This window comes from Peromyscus californicus, unplaced genomic scaffold, assembly GCF_007827085.1.
Source record: "Peromyscus californicus insignis strain IS unplaced genomic scaffold, ASM782708v3 Scaffold_4__1_contigs__length_199733344, whole genome shotgun sequence".
NCBI classification, from domain to species: domain Eukaryota; kingdom Metazoa; phylum Chordata; class Mammalia; order Rodentia; family Cricetidae; genus Peromyscus; species Peromyscus californicus.
The window spans coordinates 42,396,685-42,420,355 of NW_026294562.1; the positions used below are offsets into that span (position 1 = coordinate 42,396,685).

Here is a 23,671-nt window from a genome sequence, read left to right on the forward strand (position 1 = left end):
TATCATTGGAAGTTGTGATTTTAATTTAATGTGCTTACATAGATCCTGTAATATAGAATAATTTATTTTCTAAGCTTTTAGAAAATTAAAACATGTAACAAAACTTCAAATAAGTAAGGGCCCTATGTAGAGATTTGTTTCTTTTCAATTGCCTGTGTGGTGGTTTGAATAGAAAAAGCTCATAGATTTAAATGCTTGGTAACCATAGAGTGGCACTATTAGGAAGTGTGGCCTTGTTAGAGTAAGTGTAGCCTTATTGGAGTAGGTATAGCCTTGTTCGAGGAAGTCTGTCACTGAGTGCGGGCTTTGAGGTTTCAAATGCTCAAGCCAGGCTCAGTGTCTCTCTTTTCTTACTGCCTGCCGATCCTGACATAGAACTCTCAACTACCTCTCCTGAGCCATGTCTGCCTGCATGACATCATGCTTCCTGCCATAATGATAATGGACTAAATCTCTGAACTTTAAGCATGCTTCAGTTAAATTTTTTCTTTTATAAAAGTTGCTGTGGTCATGATGTCTCTTTACAGCAATAGAATATCATTGAATAAGACACCCTGTTTATATGCTGGTGGTCAACAGAGCAAAGGCAATTAACATGGAAGCCTCAGGTCTGTAGAGAAAAATAAAGATAACCAAACTCACAGAATACATGGAAAACTAAATAAGTTTTTGTAGAAAGCTTTGTTGTCAGCCACTATCTCTCAATAATGACATGAAGACTTATTATTAATTATGAAAGCTCATCCTTAGTTTAGGCTTGTCCCATTAGCTCTTATAACTTAAATTAATCCATTTATTTTAATCTACATTTTGTCATGTGGCTCGTTACTTCATTTTCTGTACTGCTCATGCTGCTTCCTCTGCATCTTGCTGACAATCTTCCCTTCTTCTTCCCAGAGTTCTTTCTGTCTCCTTAATTCCTGCCTAACCTCTTCCTGTCTAGCTGTTGGCCATTCAGCTCTTTAGTAAACTAACCAAAACAACACATTCTCACACAGTGTACAAATATCCCACAATAAGTTTTATAATTTTATTTATTTATTAAACAGAGCTGAGAAATATGTGGAGAGTATAACTTGTTAGAAGAGTCATCTGGTGCTGGGCGGTGGTGGCGCACACCTTTAATCCCAGCACTGGGGAGGCAGAGCCAGGCAGATCTCTGTGAGTTTGAGGCCAGCCTGGGCTACCAAGTGAGTTCCAGGAAGGGCCCAAAGCTACACAGAGAAATCCTGCCTCGAAAAAACAAACAAACAAACAAACAAACAAAAAGAGTCATCTGATTTGGAGTACATCTGATTCACATTGCCATAAGAGAACAGACATCATCTTTGCTATAAAGTCCTATTTAGCGATGTAATGGTGCAGAAGTTGGGGATTTCTCAACCTAACTGTTTAAAACATGGAATAAAAACATCTGAAAATTTTTGCTTGTTACTTTTGCCAAGCACCATCAAATTTAAGCTGAAAAAAAAATGTAACAAAACAGCGTGCTGGCCTAAGTGACTGTGCTGCTTGGCGGCTCTCCACAAGGAAGGGACCCGTGGTCTCCTGCTGCTGCTGTTCCACATCTGTTGTGTTCACGCCTTCCTTCACCATGCCGGGTGTCTACAAAAATGTGTCCCAACTTCACTTTGTTTTTCATTTCTAATTTTATTTTAAAAGTTCATACATGGATACCATGTATCTTAATTCTATCCACCTCTCTCTTTTTCTCTCTACCCCACCAACCAGAACCCGCATCTTATCTCCTTCCCAACTTCAAGTTTTCTTCTTCCTCCCTTTGTTTCTTCTTCCCTCCCTCCCTCTCTCCCTTTCTCCCTCTCTCCCTCCCTTCTTCCTTCCTTCTTTCCTTCCTTCCTTCCTTCCTTCCTTCCTTCCTTCCTTCCTTCCTTCCTTCCTCTTTCACTTAGTGAGTCCAATATGTGCTAATCATATAAGAATAGATGTAGGATCATCCACTGGGACATGGGAACCTACCAACGGTCACACTCCCAACAAAAAGTTACTTTATCTGCCCTAGAAGCCATCAAATGACAATAGGTTCTTAGTTCCTTGCCACTCCATACTGAAACATTTAGCTAGGTTGAGGTGAACATGTTATGAAAGTTGTACAATTGAGTTCTCTTATATAGCACTTCTGTGAGTAACCACAGCTGCGGTGAATTCAAGTCATCCAGTAGACAGCATTTCATAGCACTCCTCTCCATCCCACAGCTCTTCCATTCTTCTTGCCCTGTCTTCCGAGATGTTCCCTGAGTTTGTGCTGGGGGATAAAATAGATGTCCTACTTGGAGCTTAACACAGTTGCTTATCCTCAGCACTTTAAGTATTAATTTATCTCTGCACTAATCACTATATACTGTAATAAGCAGCTTCCATGAACAAGTTTGGAAACATTATAGACCTAATGATATAAACTTAAATAGTTAGAAAGTAGTTTGACAGCATGAGCATTTAGAAAAGCAACATTAATAGGTTCTCCTCTAAGGCTTATGACTTCCTTAGTAATGCGTTTTGTACATCTTTACAATACCAGATGTAAAATCTTACCAGTAGAGTTAGGACATTGTCTTCATTACATAGTAACCCCATCGAAATTCCTTTCATATATGTACAGAACTTAGGAAGCTTCCATGGTAATAGGTTCCCACATATTTTCTTGAACGGCCTTTAGTGTTAGGTGTAACAACCTATATTTTCTCTTTTATCCATTTTTTTCCATTTCTCTTTTCTTAAATTATTATAATTTTGTCTTTATTTAATTAATTTAAGATCTGATTTGTAATTGATTTTTACTGTCTAGTCATTTGGGCTTAGTTTTCCTCTAGCTGTTCCAAGGTCTTAATATGTATAATTCAGCTATTAACTTGAGATCTCTTAATTCCTTTGGATGTAGGCATTTAGCACTAAACTTTCATTTTAGGACTCTCTTGTGTCTCATTAATTTTATTATGTTTCGTTTTTATTTTTTAAGAGAATGTTAAAAAAATATTTCCTTTTCAAAAAGTATCTTGTGTTTTGATTCTATTTTTAACTTTTCACAATCAGGAAAGAAATAAAGGAGGTAAGAAAGAAGGGATCCCTCCCTCCACATTTGGGGAATAAAGCTAGAAAGAAATTGCTAGATTCCAAACAAAATTATATTTTCCTTTATACAGACTCAAAAGTGAAGAGAAAAATAGCATAGAGGAATAGATGAAGCCATGTGGCTAGAGATAGGTGTCCCAAAACTATTTAGGTAGAGATATAGAAAGAATAGACCACTCTGAAGACAAAGTTGAGCCCTGATTTCCTGCTATGATGGTGATGTTCACAGGCAATTTCAACTCAGCTTAGATTATGTCTCTCATCAGAATCAGCACTAAGTTCTCACATATGACAATAATTTGAGGATGATTTACTAGGTAATATATATCCCATAAATACAATAAAAATCTCAATAGGGAAACTTAAAAGGCCAAAGTTTATTGTCTAAAGGTTAAGGCTGACAAAAGCTAACAGAAGAATTAAAATATAAATGTCAAAATGATAAAGAGGCTATTGCAGCAGATTCTGAATATTTTGTATTTGTATACATTTCTTTTATTTCACAAAATTCAATAAAGTTGGAATAACACCAACTACTTTATTCCTACTTCAAGTGTTATTTGTGACTTACACAGTAACTTTTATATAATATCTAGGTATTTTATTGGTGCCATAGTAGAAATAAAACTAAAACCCTTTTTACATGGTAGTCAGAAAGCTTCCAATAGTCACACCTTTGGCCAGCCACATGCTTGCTCTACTGCAGGTAGGATACTGTATTGTAGAAACTGATTTCCCTGTCAGTTAATTGATTTTAAGGATATTCCTAAAGGACTAGTAATACCTAGAACAGGTGTCAAGATGCCAAAGCCCACCTGTCTTCTTGAGTCTTATATGTGTATCTAAAAGTGGTTGGTTCTACTGGGAAAGCAAATCTCCATCCAATCTTTATACCATATGCCATACTGGTCTTAATTTAACAATTGTACCCACAACAAAGCCACGTTAGTGCCCCAAGCTCACTCACTGAAAGGACTAGAAAGGATTTCTTCTTTCTATTTCCTTGCATTTACGTGCATTTCCTTGTCATCACTTATTTTACCAGCATTTATTAGTTCAATTTACAGAACAGAGAACTTTGTTAGGGAACCCATAACATCTGTGAAACTGAAGATTCACTTACATCTTGTTTCTCAACCCGGTTTTCATTAAACCTAATATAGTCTATTTCATTTCAAATGATCCAACAATACTGATTCTTCAATAATACTGATGTTAAATAATATTGATTTTTAAATACTTTATCTTTCTTAAACATGATCCCACATAGTTAATTAGACTTCACTTATTGTGAATCATAAATTATTGTAAATTAATTTCAAAATAATGTATTAAAATCCACATAATAAATTGACTGGTTTTGTTTTTAATAATATTGAATACATACACATAAGCAGGAATAATGCAAACAATATAGAAGTAACAATGTATTTTAAGCAAAGTATATTGAATATTTAGCCTCAGCAACCCAATAGAGAGGTATTCCCATTACATCTTGTTATGAATGAGGGAGCAGAAGTGTAGGGAGATAAGCCAAAGTTACTATGATCTTCAACAATGATGTTATACTGCTTCCAGGGTCAAATCACCTCTACATAAGAGAAGCATAAAGACTGATGACGTCCTGCCTTCTACCTTTTCCCAAGCACCTGGACCTTTGCTTACAGACTTTTATCACTAGTCTGTCCATCAGAAAAATTATAAATCATTTATGGTTTCACATTCTTCCAAACACTATAAGCAACTTAACACATTTAGCTTCAAGGCACCCTGCTGTGGAATAATCCTCTTGTACACTGTAAAGATTTGTCACTTGAACTGGTTTAATTAAATGCTGATTGGCCAGTCACCAAGCAAAGTATAGACAGGGAGGCCAAATTAAGAATTATGAGAAGAGGAAGGACAGAGTCAGGAGTCACCAGCCAGGTACAGAAAAGTCAAATGAGAATGTCATACTGAGAAAAGGTACCAAGCCACATGACTAAACATAGATAAGAATTATGGGTTAATTTAAGTATAAGAGCTAGTTAGTAATAAGCCTGAGCCTCTGTGTGGTAATTTAGAAATGGCTGTGGAACAGGGCAGGACAGAAAAAAACCTCCATTCACATATGGGGCCAACATGGGGCAAGAATTTCCATATAAAACCTGAGAAAGCTTAAATAAAGGAGTCTAAACACACAAAACAACAGAGTCAAGCATGACTTCTTGGTAGTAGCATTTTCTTGGGTGGGCTCTGTTTGTTGGCAGTAAGCAGAGGCATGACTTCTTTAAGACGTGGCTTTCTGGTTCATTCTAGTAACTTAGACAGCTCTTTTAAGAGGTCCTACTACCAAACACTTATGTGTTGTTTATGAGCAGCCGGCATTATGCTACTCAGTGGCGGCATAGACCTAGAAACTTCCCAGAGTTGGGACGATATACATGACTCCCAAAGCTGGTGATAAACATGCCTCTGCCATGAGACTAGACTCTCAAGGAACAAAGGGGGAGGAGCCAGTGCCAGCACACCATGATTTAAGTTACACAACAGTTTTGTTTGTTTGTTTGTTGTTTTGCTCATACAGACAGAAAAGATCACAAATGCACAATAAGGACAGATTCAAACAAAAAGACCCTCTAGCCAGGTGGTGGTGGTACATGTAATTAATCCCAGCACTTGAAGGCAGAGGCAGGCAGATCTCTGTAAGTTCAAGGCCAGCTTAGGCTACAGAGTGAGTTCCAAGAAAGGCACAAAGCTATACAGAGAAACCCTGTGTAGAAAAACCAAACCAAAACAAGACAACAAAAAGACTCTTTAAATGGGGTTATAGTGTGTTTAAAAATATATAGGCTTAGGAGAGAAAAGAAAAAGCGTGGAAAAAGTGCTAAAAAGGGGAGTAGAGTAATAAATAAATATAACAAGCCATGTAAAGATGGAAATTATACAATAGTCTAGATAGTGTAGGTTATTGTGTTATCTTTAAATCTTTTGGTGGCTAATGAATATATGATAACTGCTGAGAGACATTTGATTATGAAAGCTGCTAGAGTAAACCAACCTATATATTTTAAAAATATCTTGACTTAAAAATTTAAGTGAAAAGATATGTTACTTTGGGAAAGAGGTTATGCTTTTGTTTTCATGGGAAATGAGAGGCTCTGGATTCATTCTGGGTTAAGAAAAATCAGGTTTCATTGAGGAAGACCACCTGAAAAATCTTCCATGGGAATGAATGGCCCAGATGTAGTATCATTTCAGAGTGACTCTGTTGCAGTTTCCTCTGAGTTCTGCATCCAGAACAGTTTCAAGACAGCTGTCTTAGGTGATCCAGCCTCATAGAATACTCCAATTAGGACTTGACCATAATCCTAAATTTTCTCAGGGTCCTCCAAAGATTACCAGCATCCTCAATCAGAAAGACTTAGTCTAGAGAACTATGTCCACATTCTCAAAAATAAAATACGAATCTTTGTCATTGTTTAGGGGTGTTGGTTCCAAGTTGTTATGGATAGTGGTCAGGGAAAAAGCTAAACAAAGGAGATTAGATTCAGATAATTTATTCTGAAAAGAAAAAAGAGATATGGAAATGATAGGATAAAAGGGTAGATAATTGAATCTACTTTAATCCAAAAAAACAACTACTAATCTTACATATTTTACATTACTAGAGATTTTGGTTTATTGATATGTATTTAAAGTTATTTTTGTTATACTGTATGTACATTCTTACTTTTGTTTAAGGTATTATGTTTATGCCACTCATTTAAAAATGTATAATTAAGAAATATAGATTAATAGTCATCTATAATAGCCAAATTTATACTCATGTGAGGTATGTTTTCAAGGTCATACACACAGATATATTTAGATGAATGTTTTCAAATACTTCAAAGACCTATAGATTATGACATTTGATAGGTTTAATAACCTATGGCTTTTCATGACAGTGAGACAGGTCTGCTCCTGGCAGCACCAATCTACTTCAGAAAAGATGATAGAAATTAAAAAAAAAAAATCTCCATATGGAGTTTTTTTTTTCTTTATGGCAAAAGCTGACCATGTGGGTAAAGAAACTGCCCTTGCCTCAATTGCTGACAGTTACTGTCCAAACTGGACCAGCAGGACACAAGAAAAGCAACTGTGGAGCTTTTCCAAGACAGGGTAGAACAGTTCTTCAAATTTTCCTGCTTCTGAAAAAGGTATGTCAGATATTCTAGGCCTGTAGGCCAAAGATGGATGCCCAACTTCACAGAGGAACTTTGGGTAACTGTCCAGGCAGCTTGAGGTCTCTGTCATTAGGTAACATTTCACCCTTCCTGGATCTTTGATGGAGTTGAAGACTAAATAATTGTAATTATAGTTTTCCTTGTTATAATAGAAAGTAAATTAGATACAAAGCTTCAGACTCATCAAGATAAGATAGACAATAAAGTATTTTCTCTAATTTTGTCAAATGCAAATGAATTAGTGTTACTGTAATTCTTACTTGATGACTGTTTTTTGTTGTATATAATCTTACTATGTTAAAGTTAAAACCTTCCTTTTTAATTAGACAAAAAGGGGGGAATGCTGTGGAATAATGCTCTTGTACACTGTAAGGATTTGTCACTCAAATTTGTTTAATAAAATGCTTAGCCAGTAGCCAGTCAGGAATTATAGGCAGGGTGACAAAACTAAGAACTCTGGGAAGAGGAAGGACAGAATCAAGCGTCACCAGCCAGATGTAGAGGAATCAAGATGAGAATGTCATACTGAGAAAAGGTATCAAGCCACATGGCTAAACATAAATAAGAATTAAGGGTTAATTTAAATATAAGAGTTAGTTAATAATAAGCCTGAGCTGCTGGCTGGGCATTTATAATTAATATAAGACCCTGAGTGGTAATTTGAATGTGGCTGTGGGACAAGGTGGGACAAGGAAATGCCTCCATTTACAGCACCCTATAAAATAACACATAAATAATGAATGCATTAATAAATACAGTAAACTTGAAATTACAGGTGACTTTCACTAGTTTATGTTGTACAAATCAAGAGATATGCATACATAGTGTCATGTTTACCAAGAAGACAGTTAGTAGTCTATGCTTTAAGATGTCATTGAAGGGATTTCATTGGTTGAATATTTTCTTTCTCTTCCAAAGGACCCAAGTGGTTGTTTTTTTCTCTACACCCACCCTGGGCATCTCATACCTGGATGTAACACCAGATCCAGGAGTTCTGAAACCCTCTTCTGGTCTCTGTAAACACTGACACATATGTGGCATACACTCACACAGACACATGCACATATTTTTTTAAATGATATTTAATTTAAAAGATTTTAAAATATTTTTAAGATGTACTGGTTACATTTGAAAGGAGAGATGACAGCAAGAGGAATGGAATATGTTGGTAGCATCTGGAATCTATTTGATTTCTTGATAATGGTACTGTTTTCACAGATGTGGTAATTATAAATCTCATTAAGCTGAAAAGTAAAAATGGTTGGACTTTTAAATGACTGAGTTAGTTCATTTAAAACTTTAACATGAGTATGAGCAAACACATATACAGAACATAAATTTCTGTTTGAAAATGCTGTGTGGCCTTTGGTTTTGTTGTGATCACTTGGACAAAGGAAGATACCAAACCCAAGACAAGTTCAACAATCTCTTTAAACCAATCATTGAGTAGCAAGTGCTAGAGCCCAGATAGCTTGTACCCACTGTTCCTGGCCACAGACCTTTAAGAGGTTGGTTCTAATCACACCTGAAAACTGAAGCAGCACACTATAAGGTTTTTTGAAATATATTTAGATGCTTCATTAATTAATAAAAATGTAAAGTCTTTTTGTTTTCTTCTTGTTATTGTAAAAGCTTTTACTTTTGGAATTTCTCGATCTAACATGATCAGAAGTTCATTTTTATGTGTGTTTTTGCAAAAAGAGAATGAGTCCTCATAGTAGAAAAAGCCAAAAATCACTGTCTTAGAACATAAACATGAAAAAAATCAATTAAATCAATTTTTCATGAAGAGCCTTCAGAACTCATCTTCTACAGCCCCTGAACAGCCTGTTTATTACACTGAGGACTAGAGTCTCGTCTGTAGATGATTGAAGTGCTGACTGATGTTACGAGTACTAATTAATACCTCACCCTGTGAGGTAGATCTCCAGTTAAATCATCATTCTGGAGCTCATTTTGCAGAAATGTTTGGCCCACCTCAACAGATGTTGCACCGGCGTTGATGTGAACGCTAGTGTTTTATGCTGTGAAGGGTTGCTCATGACATATGAGCCTTCGCATAACTCAATTAGTGGTCTTTACCAATTTGATGTCCTTTACTATGTATTTCTCTAGTGCCTACATGAAGCTTGTAATTTTAAATTCATTTACGGTATCAAATTCCATAGAATTGCTAAGCAGATAAGGAACATCTATTTTCTCTTATTCCCAGGGCATTCCCAATATTTGGCATGATAGAGAAAGGATAATATACTTTGAATGAATGAATAAATGTTTAAGGCATCAATCCTAAACCGCAATTATGACACATTATGACTTTGCCCTTTGCCAAACTGTTCTTTATTGTTTTTCTTGTTTTGTGGCTGTGTTTATTTGACTTGAAACAAGTCTGGCATTTTAAACTGGCCACAACTCCTAAGTAACCGAGCACAACAACCTTGAACTTCAGTTCCTTCTTCCTCCACCTCTTGAGTGTTGGAGTTGTATAATGCACCACTGGACTTGGTTCACGGGCTCCTAGAACTCAAACCTGTGGCCCATGCATGGTAAGCAACACTTTTATGCAGTGAACTACATCCTTAACCCCATAAAAGATAATTGTTATATTTCTATTTTTACTGAAAATAATTTTTAGACAACATATTCTGATCATAATTTTCCCTACCTCATCTCCCAGAGCCTCCCCACTTCCTCACTCTTCCAAATTAATTCCTTCTTTATCTCTGTCTTTAGAAAACAAACTAGCAAAGACATACAGTAAACAAACAAGAATAAAATAAAACAAAAAACAAAGAAAACAAACAAGAAACACATCCAGAAACATACACACACAATATAAATCCCATAAAAACACACAATTGGAAACTATAATTTACAAGACCAGTAAGGTTAAAAATAAATAAATAAAAAACAATATGATACAAAAATTCTCCAAAAGTTCCACTGAGTTCATTTTGGGTTGGTCATCCACCGACGGGCATGGGGCCTGCTCTTAAATGTGGTTTGTATACCCAGTGAGACTCCACTGGAAAAACTATTTTTACTTACTTGGCAAGCACAAATGCTCACCATGTAATCCAGACTAGACTGGAACAAACTTTGTAGGACATATTGCCCTTGAACTTGCAATAATCCTCCAGCTTCTACTTCTTAGATTCAGGAATAAAAATATGCACAACTATGTCAGTAAACATCATCTTCTTCCTCAGGTATACAACATTGGCTACTGTCCACTAGGGAGGAGGGAGCAGAAACCAGTAAGGAGTAAGCTAGGAGGAGAAGCCAGTAAGCAGAGTGCAGATGGCTTGCAAGTACTTCAGAAACAGCTTTCCTGAAGATAATTTCAGGGTTACAGCTCAACTTTACTCCGGAGTGAGGGGAATGGATAGGATGGATAGAGTGACTGGGGCATCATCTAGTTTACATTTTGCAGGAAGGTTCTACCATACAGCTGAAGCAAAAAAACCTAATTATCATGTGGGTAACAGGAGAGCATCTTCAGGGATCTGTGTCAAAGGTCACTCTTGAAATGAGTCAAGCATCCAGGCTTAGGGAAAGCTTCCAGATAAGGTCTGGCCTCAGGGCCTAGAGACACTATCTGGATAGGAAGGAAGCCTGGCTGTAAAAGGAGTCCCCTATTTGGCACTGAGCTCTAAGAGCTGTTTGGACATGGTAGACTGCAACCTTAAGTGCAAGGTACTCCAACACAAAGGACTGTAACTAATATTTGTATGTACAAAAGGGACAAGCAGACAAAAATCTAAGTTTCCATCTTCCCTGTCCTTTTATGTGGCCTGGCACCAGAAGGTAATGACTGCTTTTAGCTTAGGTCTTCCACTTCAAATAAGTTGATTTAGAAAATTCATCACAGGAGCTCCCAGTAGCTTTTTGATTTTATTTTTGTTAATTCTACGTACAGCCAAATTGACAACCAACGTTAGTCTTCACACATATTATGCCTGGCTATCAAGTTCTCTGCATCTTAGCTTTCTAATTTGTGAAATAATCATTTCATTTGTTCTATGTTAAATGCCACATGTATCAGTGCATATAAAACTTGAAGCGAACAATTGATAAGTAATAAAAATTTTAGAATTTTTTCACAGTTTTGATCTTTGACAGGACACTAAGGTATATAGAGAAGATAATAACAGACACTGATGATATTTAGGGTCTCACTAAGTGTCCTGTTGAGAGAATGAATGAAGGACTAAGGCTAATTACTTACCACCAAGAATAATGCAACTTATGTTGATAGTATGAATTAAATTAAAACTTAAAATAAAAAGTCTTTACAAAGAATATCTTGTAAACTGGAAACAGAAATACTACATGGTGCTGTTGGTATTTCAAATCTTTCACCTAAGAATGAGAGCGGGGAGAACACAAAATCTCAGAAAACTTCATTGAAGCAGGATAATTTGTTTCATTTAAATAAAGCTGCTCATCAACAGGAAGTGCCCCTCCTAGAATTCATGCCCATTTCGGCCATGCGTTTTTGACTGGGTTTACAGTGTCAGATGTGGGTTCTTTCCTTTGGAATGAGCCTTGAATCTAATCAAAGACCACCAACTGGTTACCCCATTAGAGGCAGGCCACTATTTCACTAGTGGGTACATCTATTATGAAAGGTTGGCATTGAGTTTGTAAAGTTCAAAGTTCATCTGATTAAGACCACATATATCTTTTATGTATACATATTCCAGAATAGGAAAGCTAGCCAGGCAGAAGCAAGTTTCTAGATACCTGTCAGCTTGATTTTTTGTTTGTTTGTTTTGTTTTGTTTTTCAAGACAGGGTTTCTCTGTGTAGCTTTGTGCCTTTCCTGGAACTCACTCTGTAGACCAGGCTGGCCTTGAACTCACAGAGATCCGGCTGCCTCTGCCTCCCGAGTGCTGGGATTAAAGGCGTGTGCCACCACGGCCTGGCTTGATTTTTCTTCTTTCTATATCTTCTAAAAAATGTGTGTAATGTCTTCAATAATAGGGTATTATAAATTACTTTTGGTGAGTAACTAAAAGGAATGGTAAGATCCTCTCTGTTAATGTGTGGTCGTGTGGCTCTGTGGCTTCTAGTAAGAATTCCTAAGGCCTTATCCCACTCCTGGCACTAGTCTTTAGTTTTTGTGAACAGCATTGTCTTAGAGTTTCTATTGCTGTGATGAAACACCATGAAGAAAAATCAAGTTGGGGAGTAAAGGGTTTATTTGACTTATAGCTCTACACTGTAGTCTGTCATCAAAGAAAGCCAGGACAAGAACTCAAATGGGGCAGGAACCTGGTGGCAGGAGCTGATGCAGAAGTCATGGAGGGATACTGCTTACTGGCTTACTCCTCATGGCTTGCTCAGTCTGATTTTTTATAGAACCTAGGACTGCCAGACCAGAGGTAACCCCCCCCCCAAAGTGGGCTGAACCTTCTCTCATCAATCACTAATTAAGAAAATGCCTTTCAAGCTTGCCTAAAATCTGATCGTATAGAAGAATTTTCTTAACTGAGGTTCATTCCTCTCAAATGACTTTAGCTTTTGTCAAGTTGAAATAAAATTATCCAGCACAAGTATTATCTAGTCACAAAGGACCTTTTTCTTCTAATTCTTTTTCTATTTTTTATTTTACTTCTTTTAGTTTTGAGATTAAAATATAATTACAGTCCATCTCCAGGCTGCTTTCTGTAGAGGGAAGATTCTCTGTGTCTCATCCTGCTCCAAGGTTGACACCCACTCGCAAGCCCACTGTTGCTTATATAATCATCACTCAGAGGCTTATATTAATTACAAACTATATGGCCTATGTCTTTAGCTTCTTACTAGCTAGTTCTTTCATCTGAAAATAACCCATTTCTCTAAATCTATATGTTGCCTCGTGGCCGTGGCATTACCGGTCTGCTGACATCTTGTTACTCATTCAGTGGCTGGCTCCTGTCTCTCTCAACTCCAACCTTCTCTGTTTCTTCTTCAGTTTGAATGTACTACCTAACCTTATCCTGCCCTGCCATAGGGCAATGCAACTTTATTTATTATCCAATGGGAGCCACACATATTCACAGCATACAGAAAGCTATCCCACAGCACCTTTCCCTTCCTCCCTCTAAACTATGCTATATAGCCCTTTTCCCTCTATTTGAATTTATGGCTTCTTTTCCACTAATTGTTATTGTATGCATATATGAATATGTGTTTATGCCCTAAATACAACCTTCTCAGTTCACATAATGCTACTTGTACGAATGTTTTTTCAGGGTTAACCACTTGGCATTGGACAACCAATTGGTGTGCTCTTCCTAGAGAAGATGACCTCTCCTGCTTCCAGCTTTACTCAGTTGTCTATAGTACTTTGTACAGTGTTGAGGCTTTCTGGACTTTAATAAATATGCAATATTGATTTCACACAGCTTTGTTTTGTTAATCATACCTCTCACTCTTTATCTCTCCCATAACTCCACTCCATTCTTAAGCATCACCACTCCCAGAATTCTCCCTCCCTACTTTCCTATCCATTATGTTCTAGTATCCTCCTCTCTGTTCATGCAATCCCACCTTGGCACTTTTCTATTTTTCTAACTTCTATAGGTACTCCAAGTTAAACATACAAATCTAAAGGTTTACTTTGGAGTACACAAGTGGGAGAGAACATGTGGAATTTGTCTCTCTGGACCTAAGTAACCACATTAAGTATAATTTTCAAATTCTATTCATTACTATCAAATTTCATTTTTCACTACAGTTTTAGAAAAGTCTACTGTGTACATGTACCACAATTTTGTTATGTATTTATCAGTTGTAATATATCTACACTGATTTCATTTACTAGTTATTGCAAATAGAGCATCAGTGAATATGAATGAGCAAGTATCTCTGTAGTAGGATATAGAGTCCTTTGGGTATATGAAAAGGAGTGCTATAGCTGGGACATATGGGAGTTCTATTTCTAAATTTTAGAGAACTTCCTCATTGATTTTCATAGTGATTGCCCCAGTTTACACTCACATCAAGGAGAATATATTTTCTCTTTCTGCACACTGTCACCAGTAGCTGATGTCATTTTATTTCTTAATTATAGCCATTCAGACTGGGGTGATATGGAATTTCATAGTATTTTTATTTTGTATTTCATTGGAATTCACTGGTGGATAATGATATTAAACATATGTTTAAATGTTTATTCACCATTTATATTTCTTCTTCTGAGAACTATTTATTCATACACATCGCCTATTTCTGTTGCATTGTTTATTTTTTATATTCTTTCTTGGTGTTTTGTGTCTTCTAGATATTATTTTTTTGATATTGTACACTTGACAAAGTTACCTACTGTGTACAGAATTCTTCAATTGACTTTTTTTCACTGTACAGAGCCGTTTAGTTTCAGGAAGTCCCGTTTATCAGTTGTTAACCTTATTTTCTAAAGGAGTGGAGTCCTGTTTAAAATTTTCTAACCTAAGTTAAGAACGTGTTCTGCTCTTGAAGAGGATCAGGGTTCTGTTATCAGTATCCACATGACATCTCACAGCCATCATATCTCCAGTTCCAGTATATCCTGTTCCCTCTTCTCAAAGGTTGGTACTATGCAGTAAAGCTCGGTGTGTGTCTATAGCTTATCAATCCATGTATATATATGTATGTATCAATGTACTCTCCCTTCTTCAATTATCTATGAGATTATTCATCTATCTTTCTAGTTACCTCTCTTTAAATCAATTTAAATTCTTTATTCATAAATTTGATATTTATTAAGTCATTATTCTTCTAAGGTGCATTCTTTATTTATTATAGTCCTAGCCTTAAATACCAAATTTGTATTGAAAAACATTAAGACTGGTTTAAGTTAACAATTGAAAGACTTTTAAGTTCATGTTGGGAATAATATCCATTATTGAAATACAATAGAAAAAAATCCTTAGAGTATAGTTTCTATACAGATGGCTGAGAAAATCATGTAAATCCAAAATGTAAAATACCACTTAGTAACTCAGTTACAGTACTAACTGATTGGTGCTATCATTTCTCCTTAGTTTTGCATTTTGTTTTAATAGTCATAAACCCCGTACACACAAAAATATAAAATATATGAACATACATTCCAATACACAAGGAAAATACAATATATGTACTATATATATTACAGTAAATTATAAAGCCAATCTATTTGAAAGTTAAATCAACCAGCATGTATTTTCTAAGATCAAAGTCATTTTTCCCATATTATATGTGGTAAATGACATTACCACACATAAAAGTTTCAATATTAATAGTATGTTGAATATTAATATCTAGCATAGAGCTTGTGATAAATATATAAAATTATTTGAAGAAGAGAAAATTTGTAATTGAGATATTTTGATGTAGGGTGCAAGTCAAAAATCATTCAGTAAATCTCTGGTTCCTGGATGGCTTCTGTTTGTTTGTTTGTTATTGTTATTTTGCTCCATTTTGCTGGTCTACTTTTAATGACAGTGGCATAGTTTAAAATCCCTACCACATCTCTTATGTAATACCACACATTTGAATTTGCTCATTTTCTCATGACTAGATCTAAGGTAAACATTTTTCTAAGGCTAATAATGTTACATGTTGAAAATTTTTAAATAAATTCACATTTGTGTTAGGATCTAGAGTTTTCATTTTTATTAATGAATCTAAGTAGAAATAGATTAGCATATTAAAACCAAATATCTGTGAATAATTTTAAATTTTAGAAGATGAGCTTTCCCAAGTTTGAGGAAACACAGACTACCATCATCATCAAAAATTCAAGTACCAGCATCTATCCAGGAAAAAATAAATGAAAGAAATAGGTTTGATCTTACAGTCCTAAGAGCAGAAGGATTCTAAAACAACCAACTTCACTTAATTAAAGATGTAGATGGTTAATTTAAGCATAGCAGGTGGAACCATGAGAAAAAAATCTATAAACCTCAATTTACACATGGATGTAAAGACGTACAGGAAAGTCATAGAAATTTGGACCCTGAGGCTTTTCCGAACTAACTGCCTCTTCTTTATTACAAAAAGTCTTCTACTAGTAAGAATCTGCTGAGAGCACAGGACCTGGTCCCACTGCCTGGATGCCTCCCAAACAGATCAAGTCAATCAACTGTCACCCATTCAGAGGGCCTGATCCAGTTGGGGACCCCTCAGCCATTGGTTCATAGTTCATGTGTTTCCATTCGTTTGGCTATTTGTCCCTGTGCTTTATCCAACCTTGATCTCAACAATTCTTGCTCATATAAACCCTCCTCATTCTCCCTAATTGGACTCCCAGAGATCCCCCGGGCCTAGCCATGGATCTCTGCATCCAGATCCCTCAGTCGTTGGATGGGGTTTCTAGCACAACAATTAGGGTGTTTGGCCATCCCATCACCAGAGTAGGTCAGTTTGGGCTGTATCTCGACCATTGCCAGCAGTCTGTTATGGGGGTATCTTTGTGGATTTCTGTGGGCCTCTCTAGCACTTTGCTTCTTCCTATTCTCATGTGGTCTTCATTTATCATGGTCTCCTATTCCTTGTTCTCCCTCTCTGTTGTTGATCCAGCTGGGATCTCCCGCTCCCCCAAGCTCTCTTTCCCTCGACCCTTGCCCTTCATTACCCCCACTCATGTCCAGGCTGTTCATGTAGATCTCTTCCATTTCTCCGTCACTGGGCGATCCCCGTGTCTTTCTTGGGGTCCTGTTTTCCAGGTAGCCTCCCTGGTGATGTGAGTAGCAGTCCAGTCATCCTTGTTCCACATCTAGTATCCTCCTATGAGTGAGTACATACCATGTTTGTCTTTCTGAGTCTGGGTTACCTCACTCAGGATAAATTTTTCTAGATCCATCCATTTGTCTGCAAACCAAATGTCATGATGTCATTGTTTTTCTCTGCTGAGTAGTATCCCATTGTGTATATGTACCACATTTTGTTTATCCATTCTTCAGTTGAAGGGCATCTAGGTTGTTTCCATGCTCTGGCTATTACAAACAATGCTGATATGAACATAGCTGACCTGGGGCCTATGCAGGATCACTTGGCTCGGCCTGGGAGGAGGGGACTGGACCTGCCTGGACTGAGTCTACCAGGTTGATCTCAGTCCTCGGGGGAGACTTTGCCCTGGAGGAGGTGGGACTGGGGGGTGGGCTGGGGGGAAGGTGAGGGGGGCCGGAGGGGGGAAAACAAGGGAATCCGTGGCTGATATGTAGAACTGAATTGTATTGCAAAATAAAAATAAATAAATAAATAAATAAATAAAGTAAAAAAAAGAAATCCTGAATAAGTATAAAAAAATTAAAAAAAATCTGCTGAGAATTGAGCCTGTTTCTTGAGGAAGGAAAAACAACTTATAGACAGATAAAGATCCATTACAGTGGTTAAACTGAATATACTGAAGCACTTTTTATGATGTTTTTTTCTTATTGTCATTTGCTTAAATTTAACTGACTTTTTTCAAAACAAAAATAATGAAAGATTGAGTTTATATGTTTAGATTATGAGCTACTTGAAAGATACTCTAGAACAAACTAGTCTATAGAATTTTAGTAATGTAAGATTATTTGTGAATTGAGAAACTCAGTTATGAAGTAGTAAGAATTTGAAATTTGAAGGACAATTTGAGGGAGAAAGAAGGCTTAGTGGAATCTGTGTATTAGTTGTGAAGAAGTACAAAATTGACTCTACTAACTAGAGTAATTCTTCAAAATGTTAGCCTTATGGGAGTAGATTAAAAATGAAAACATAGGTGACAAGGTGCCAAAATATGTAATTAAAGGGACTATAAGACATCTTATAAAGTTGAAAAAAGTGAAAGTAGAAAAGAGAAAGGATAGCAGCGAATGAAGTGCAGAGTGTTAGGTCTGCATGGCTTATTTCTACAAAATAAAACACAGAAGGATTAAATACTGTGGTGATATCTTATTTGTGTACCACACCCATGTGAGTCCCAGGAAAGGCACAAAGCTACACAGAGAAACCCTGTCTCGAAAAACCAAAAAAAAAAAAAGCTTATCTGAGGACCAGAGGAAAAATCCAGCCACTATATTAAACATAGAGGTCAGAGAGTCTTGAAACCTGCTTGGACTTCTATTGTTCTATGCAGAGGATCAGCCTCACATCTGAATTGTCATTGTTGGCAAATTTGGTGAGGCAATTAAGATATCTTGAAGGGAGAAATTAGCTAAAAGAGAATTTTTTCCACCTTAAGAATGGGAAACATTTTTACAATGGAGGGAATGTAGTTTCTATTTGATAGCATATTAGGCAGTCTGAAAATGGACCAGTTAAATGAGAGGATAATTAATGTTGATGGGATTTACATAACATCAATTATGAATATTATTTGTTTGGTCATTTTTGTTTTAGCATTAAAAAGGTTGGTTAATTTGAGTGCCAAGAGAAAAGCTTTGGAAAAACTTGTTAAAACAAATCATAGAAAAATTCAGACCCAGATATAAGAATTTAAAGGTGAATCTATTCAGCATTGTATTACATGGTTACAGAGAAACAGCTTGAAGTTTTCAAACAGCAAACATTAATCTATCTGGTAACCTTACAGGAACTGCCAAATGCTCAAGGCTGTGTCTGAGCTAACTAAACTCCTGTAGAAATGCAAAATTTGAGGAGATTTAAAGAAGCTATAGTCTCATATGGTATGCATTCTCCATTTGTAAAGGAGATGTTAAACTTGTGGTCAGCTTGTAGTAGAATTATCCCTCAGGACTGAAAAGATTTGGTTACAGCTATCCTAGAGGCTGGTCCACAATTACAATGGAGAACCTGGTAGAAAGAAGAGGCTAAAACTATAGAACAATGATGTAGGTCTAAAGGTATGAAAATTTCTCAAGGTCAACTTCTTGGAAAAAGCAATTATGCTGATATACAGAGACAATCTTTATGTGATGACCACACCCTAATTCTATGTTGCATAGCAGCCATTAATGCTTGGGACAGAATTGAAGAAATAGGAAAGACAAGTGAGTCATTTACAAAAGTTATACAGGGCCCAGAAGAAACCTTCATGGATTTCTTACAAAGGCTATCTTTAGCAGTAAATAGAATAATACCAAATTCAGAAGCTAGACAGATAATAATTGAATCTTTGGCTTTTGAGAATGCTAATGCATCATGAAAAGGGGTAATTAGGCCATTAAAGGCAAGACCAGCATCCTTGGAGGAATGGATCCAAAATACAATTAATATTGAATCTCATGACCATGATGATAGTTGAATAGGAGAGGTGATTTCCAGAGGTTTGAAGAAAAATAATAATGTCATATGCCTTCACTGCAGTAAACAAGGTCACCTAAAAAGGGACTGTAAACAAGGATTCCTAGAAACAATGTTTTTTTCAAGGAACAATGACAACAGAATGCCCCTCCCTTCTGGATTATGCAGAAGATGTGGTAAAGGCGAACATTGGACTAACAAATGTAGATCAATAAGGGACAGACAAGGTAATCCTTTGCCTTTGCAGTCAGGAAACTCCCTGGGTGTCCTCTCCCAGGCCCCCACGGCAAATTCTGTTCATTCCTTTCCTACAATCACAGAAGGAACCCCTTCTCAGAGAAATTAAATAACCAATTGCCTATTACAAAAAAAAAAAAAAAAACAAATACACACCAAAAAAACACACTGCTTGGGGTGAAAGAACAGCTATAGAAGCACAAAAAATTCAGAAGAAACCATAAGGCAAATGTTTTGATAAATTTCTATAAATGAACAAAGACCAAAATTAAAAATATGAATAAATGATGTTCTCATTGAGGGTCTTGTAGACACAGGTTTGGACCTCATAGTAATTGCACCAGAATTTTGGCATCAAAATTGGCCTTGTTATAAAATGCAAAGACATATCACTAATAAAATATTTCCAGCAATTCTAACTAGCTTTCAGTGAAGAAGGTATAAAGAGGTCAAATATTTCCTATCAGATCTACTTTTTAGTATGAAAGAATGAAGTGGTGACATTTTATCAATGTCACACGTACTCCAACAGTATTTACTGACCTAAGAGATTTGTCTGTCTACTCTTCTAACTAAATATAATTCCTTTGTATCATAATGCAATATATATATATATATATATATATATATATATATATATATATATATATCCAAGTGCCCTTTACCTCATTGACCCGAGTACTGAAGGGCTGCCATAGCCAAAGATCTTATTTCACTGTTTGATTGGTGCTAACAGTGTAATCAGCTGAACACTAATGATGAAGTTAGCATGTCAATGACGAAATAGTGACAAGTTTCAGTCTTCTCTCCTTGTTGTAATAAATCACCAACTACTTATTCATCATTAATCTTGAGTCTAATTCTTTTTTTTTTTTTTTTTTTTTTTTTTTTGGTTTTTCGAGACAGGGTTTCTCTGTGTAGCTTTGCACCTTTTCCTGGAACTCATTTGGTAGCCCAGGCTGGCCTCGAACTCACAGAGATCCGCCTGGCTCTGCCTCCCGAGTGCTGGGATTAAAGGCGTGCGCCACCACCGCCCGGCTTGAGTCTAATTCTTAATCATGCAGCCTGAAGAGTAATGAGAAAATATCAGGCATTCTTGCTTCAAAGAAAATGATTCAACTGGAAAGAGTTTGGGTAAAGATCTTTTGTTGCTTAAACTATCTACAGAAGGGCTGTTTCTCAAAATGGTAGGTTAAATTCTAATTTAGACTATGAATTTAGTTAGTGATGAAAGAAATGTCCTAAAGACTTACCTATGAGCCAACTTGTAGATACATTTTCTTAGTTGAGATTCCCTCTTCGCATATGACTGTAACTTAAGTCAAGTTGACATAAAATTAACCACCAGTAGTAGGATTTGCTCTGTGTACATTCCTGGTCATGAGGTATTTCTAATGATAAATAAAACCATCCACAGAGTCACAGTCCACATTCACTTGACCAATTGTAGACAAGCAAAAAGTTCTAGATAAAAATACAGTTTTCTCTTGAAGACAAATTCAAATCACTGTTGTCATCTCAGAATATATTCTATATAAACATAAACTTCCCACATTCAATATAATCTGATGTAAAAAATACCACCCTGTGGTGATGTCAATGAAAATGTCCTGCATAGGCTCATATATTAGAATATTTGGTTCCTGTTTGGTGGAAATGTTTTAGGTAAGATTGTGAAGTGTGGCCTTCTTGGAGGATGTATGTCATTGGGGGTCAACTTTGAAGTTTCAAAATTCTACATCAATCCTAGTCTCCCTCTCTTTCTTTACTTCCAACTTGTTGATTATATGTAAACTCTCAACTACCATTCCAGCAAAACACCTTGAGCTAAATTCTTTCTTTTATAAGTTGCCTTGGTCATCGTGTCCCTTCACAGCAATAACTAAGTAAGACTATGACATACCCATTTGTCACCCACTGCCTCATGTGATTGACAACACTGAACATTTTACATCTAACAGTTTGCTTGTACTCTCTAAAGTGTTATTATTCCATCAGATTAGATTATGTTTTCTCTTAAATCTCCTGTTTTATCCAATTTCTTTGGAATTAGGAACCAAATATGATCCTTGTTAAAAATGTATTAATGTTATGAATAACTTTGTTAGTGGTTCCTCCTCTGTGCTAAAGTTATTTTAATTGAATCTTTCTGAAATTCCTTTTCAGAATAATTGAATTGAGATTAGATTTAAATTAGATATAGCAGACACTGAATTGCTTCTATTAGTAAATATAGATGAAGCTTTAACAAATATGAGCCAGCTACATATGAAAAGGTTTAACTGAGGCAAGGAAAACTTGCATAATTGTAAGTATTTTTTTTGTCTGTAAGGAAAAAATATGTATTTTTGGTTCCCATTAGCAATGGCAAGGAAAAAACTGACTTGGTTTACAGTCCAAAGTTTAACAGCTGAAAAGGTCTCCAAAGACAAAGGATGCATCCTTCCACATCTAGGCAATCTTCATCTAACGCAATCTAGAGAGACAGATATCAAAATCTCTCTAAAGTGTCACCTCAGAAAAGTGGACCCTGCCATCACTTACCTTCTATCTCAAGTGTTTCCTTGGTGGTATTCCCACAAGGCACTCTCCATGAAGCTAATTTCACTCCTCTTGCCAATTTTTTCTCTTAGACTTCTGTCTCAGCAGACTGTGTTTTCCAAGATCAGTACTGATTCAGCCTGTTACTTCTGCTTTGTGCTTCTGAGTACCCAGGGCTATGATTTTAGCACATGGTGCATTAGTGCTCTAAATAGCATTGAGAAGAAAACAAGGCCCCAAAGGGTGATGGCATTAATGAAAACAATGAGCCTCTTAGTAAGAAGCCCAACACACTGAAGTCCCAGATTGCAGAATGGTAAGTAACTTTGTCAATTGTCTTAATTGTTGCAAGGATTGATTAACTCTCCTAGGTTATAAGTATAGGTATCATTTCTCTTCAAACTACTTTACAAAGCAAAATATGGAAATGTTTTCTACTGATTTAAATGGTAAAAGAAGGCGAAAGACTGGAATCACTGCCATACTCAGCCTTAAAACAGAAGATCTTCTGTTTGGGCAACACTGCTGTGGGTATAGCCAAGAGACTGCTCTGGCACAGAACAGAATATATCAGCATCTACAGTGCCAGTTACATCCAACCGCCTTCAGTCTCCTGGCAGCCTATGGCCTGTGTTTGGGGAAGGGGCAAAGCAAGGCAGAGGCAGGATCTAGCAGTCATTTCTCTTCATCTCCACAATGTCCCCTTTTGTATCCAAATGACTACACATTTATATTTAATTATCACTTTTCATTTGTAACTAATGGGAATTCCAGTACTGCAATAAGCACTGTAGCATTGCTAAAGCCAGTGTTATTGTCTTTATTTATTGAAAACAGTATGGTGACTCCTAGAAAACATTGAAAATTTAATTACTGTGTGGGTATGTATTCAAACGAGATGAAATTTGTATGTTAAAGAGACATCTGTATTCCCATTTTTATTGCAGCACTATTAACATTCAAGGAATGAAGCCCAATCCCAAACTATTAAAGGGACAAAGAAAATGAATAGACTGGTAGACACAAATGAAAACAAAAAAGCCTCTCAACTATAACAACATGGGTGGGATTATAGAATTTTATGTTAAGTGAAATAAGCCAGGCTCAATAAACAAATACTGAAGGTCATATGCAGAATCTTAAAAGTTTGGTCTCATAGAAATTCAGAATAAAGGTAACATAGAACAGGGTGAGTATTGTAGAAGAGGGACAGAGGCTGGCCAATGGGAAAAATTTTATTAGATCAGACTAAAATAATATTTGATTTTATGAGAATTTGATGATTGGATTATAATTCATTCTAGAATTTCTACTTATGCATTGCTTTTCAGTAGCTTATACCATTAATTTATTATAGGTGGCTGGGGAAATGGCTCAGTATTTAAGAGCACTTGCTATTCTTCC

General features: G+C 36.3%; 1 pseudogene; it reads right to left on the minus strand.

Moving 5' to 3' along the window:
- LOC128094705 (60S ribosomal protein L28-like) overlaps positions 1 to 22,449 on the minus strand; it is a 42,529-nt pseudogene extending 20,080 nt beyond the window's left edge.
- Positions 22,450 to 23,671: the final 1,222 nt, after the last annotated feature.